Source organism: Phalacrocorax aristotelis, chromosome 1, assembly GCF_949628215.1.
Source record: "Phalacrocorax aristotelis chromosome 1, bGulAri2.1, whole genome shotgun sequence".
In the NCBI taxonomy this organism is placed as follows: domain Eukaryota; kingdom Metazoa; phylum Chordata; class Aves; order Suliformes; family Phalacrocoracidae; genus Phalacrocorax; species Phalacrocorax aristotelis.
Genome location: NC_134276.1, coordinates 126,325,891 through 126,328,924, shown reverse-complemented (window position 1 = coordinate 126,328,924; position 3,034 = coordinate 126,325,891).

Genomic DNA, 3,034 nt, shown 5'->3' with positions numbered 1-3,034 from the left:
GCCTTTTTAATAAATATCTTTGTGTGTAATATAAATAAATCACTTCCATTCCTATACAGACGCTGCATTAAGAGGTGGGACTTTTTCTCCATAATTCCCTCAATTTCCTTTCAACAGAAGGCTATTTTTGTCTATATTGGAAGCTAAAATCTACTTTCCTAGTAGAAGCCTAATGCTTTTGGCTTCATTGCTGATTCCTGAACACGTGAAATTTTTTTTTTCCTCCCTCCCATTTAAATTCATTTGAGAGCTATGTGGATTTTTCCTAGTTATGAATGGTTGTTTCCTCTAGCTGGAGGAGGGTTTTGAAAGCTGAAAGAAAATAAGTTATCTTGTTAGGAAAATTGGACTACATCTTAAACTAAAATAGCCGTGACTAACCAGTCTTTGAAAGGTGATTTCGATTTACATATGAGCAAGACCAGTGTTTTGAGATGGAATTTTTTGGGAGACAAAGGAGGAATATTAGCATGTAGCCTGTTCATCTTGTAATAAAGGTAAGAAGAGTCTTGTTAACAAAATTACAGTTTGGGGGTGAAGGGAGAAGATTGCTAGGGTAGAGGAAAGTTCAATCTTTATTACTTGTCTGCCTCAACTACACTAACTGGTAGTCTAACAGCATTATTTCCTTTTTGGGGTAAATATACGTGGGGTGGCTTATGAATTGAGATATTGCAGATGCATCCAGGCTTTAGCAGCCACTTTCTGCCCCGTAAAGTGTAAGGTTTTCATTAATGAAAATGGAAAGAAGGACAATCATATAAAAATACATTTTTTAATATATATACACTTATATGTATTAGGTTCACTTAAACTCTGTTTAGCTTTCGGGACAGCATCTTTGTGTCCCCAGCATCCAACTTGCATTCTGCAAGGTAATCTGAAGTTGGGCATCTGCAACTGACTGAATTTACTGTTGGGTAGGAAGGTTGGTCCCTGTCTTGGTACAACTGGTCCCCATCTTGGCTGTCCTCTGTACCATGCTGTTCCTCACATGAGAGCCTGTATTCAAGTTCTGTGTACTATGCTTAAATTGGCTTTCCTCTTTTGATATCTATCTTCACTTCCTCTTTCTAGGACAATATCTTAAGAAATGTCTGCATAGTGAAGAGTAATGCTAGCTGAAACCTTTTAAAACTTAGCCACACCCACTGAGTCATGCCATAGGATTTTCCTGATCAGACTAATTTCAAAGATATTTTGGGGGTTTTGGTAATGAAGGAAGTACCTGTTCTCCACCCAACAAATAGGGGGTTTTGGAGACGAACAAAGAGGGAGTATCACTTAAAACCAGCAGTGATGTATGTTTCTTTTTTCCTTTGCTCTGGCAGAATCTTATGAAATGTCCTTCGTAGATGATGTCTATTCTCCTCCTTTAGGAAAGTGACTTAGTCTTTCACTGTTTTCCAGTATGCTGAGTTAACAAATAACACATTCTTCTTTGTTAGGCTGTTGACAAAAGTGGTGTGATTTTTTTTTTTTTGAAGTATAAACTGATGCAGGCCTTTTTTTCTGACCATAGCAGAAAAATAGAGGAACAGCAGAACTGAAGAGAACTTACTAATGGCTTCCATCAGCACTGTGATATTTGATGTCTTATGGCATTTGTAGCACAGAAATATCTAGTATCACAAAACCCGGTGCTTGGTGACTAATATGTGGCGCTCTGCTTGGCTGGATATCAAAGTGGCTCTACCTGAGCAAACAAATTTGGCCTGGCTACACTTGGAGCAGTTGTACTGTGCATTAACAATTTTCTTCTGTTTGGGGCTAGTATTAAAAATTCCTGTTAGAAGTGAAGATTGCTGCTGTAGGAGCTGCTATAAACCTATGCAAACATAGTAACCTCAGTTATAGCTTCTGGCAAATCCTATACGGTCACTAGTTGTCTGAATTTTCCCCCTGCATTAGAATAGCTCCTGAGAACAGTTCTGCTCTGCTGGAGTCCCTTTCCTACAGCACATCTTAGAGTTCTTGTGGCTCTTTACTTGCTTTCTAGATCTTTATCTCTTGATCTTGGACCTGGAGTAGGTTCTAGTTTACAGGTGCTGCATGCAGTGAAGATGTGGGTGAAATTTTGATTCCACTGAATCTGAACCAAAGTTAGGCACAGGGAATGGTTATGATGCAAAGGGAATAACCTTACAAAGATTTAAAATAATGGCCATCACAAGCTCTGTTGTCAAATTTAAGATACCTAGTCCTCAACTTACATGAAATACTTCTAAAACACAAAAAAGACTTGCTTCCAATAAAAATAAATACAGAAGAAAAAAAACTCAGAGCAGTAACTTCTAAGTAATACATGGGACATGCACTTCTGTATTTAGTCTTCTAAAAGTCTAATCAAAGTCTAAACTGCAAATAGTGAAGGGTAGAAATAATTAAAGACTAAGGGCAATTTCAACTTTGTCCTTCTGTGGCTGCATTTTTAGGTGTGGGAAAGTGGAGCTTGTTTAACCAGTTTGCTAACAACCAACCTGATCCGTTGCTGGAGAACTAGAATGCATTCAATTTGTCTGTGTGTTGTAAAGTCCTTAGGGACAGAAGTGATTTAATGTCTTATTGGGCTAAAAGCTTACTGATTTAATGTTTCTTCCTGAAACATACCTATCTGCTTTCCTATTGGAAAATAACCTTCTCTGCTGGTAACTTGAGAGTTGTTCTAGGTTTACTTTAAAAAAAAAATAAAAAATCCCTGGATGTAGAAAATGCAACCATATGAAAGAAGAAAAAGTTACTTCAGCCAAAGTATCAGACCTATTGTTGAAAGCAGGTATGTGTACAAAACAGCTTGATGCAAGAGGATCTCTTTTTTTAATAATCCGCTTTCAGTTCCAGCAAGGGTTTACGATGAAAAGATGCACATCTTCCTAGTTGCAAACTTGCAATCCTGTACTACCTGGTTAACATCATGTCGTGGGCGCTGGTATTCTTAGTACTTCTCTACAGAAAGAAAGCCAAGTGGGGTTTGCTGCTAGTCTGCCTTAGCCCGTGGGCAGCTGGTCGGATTCAGCGTATCAGTTGTAAGCCT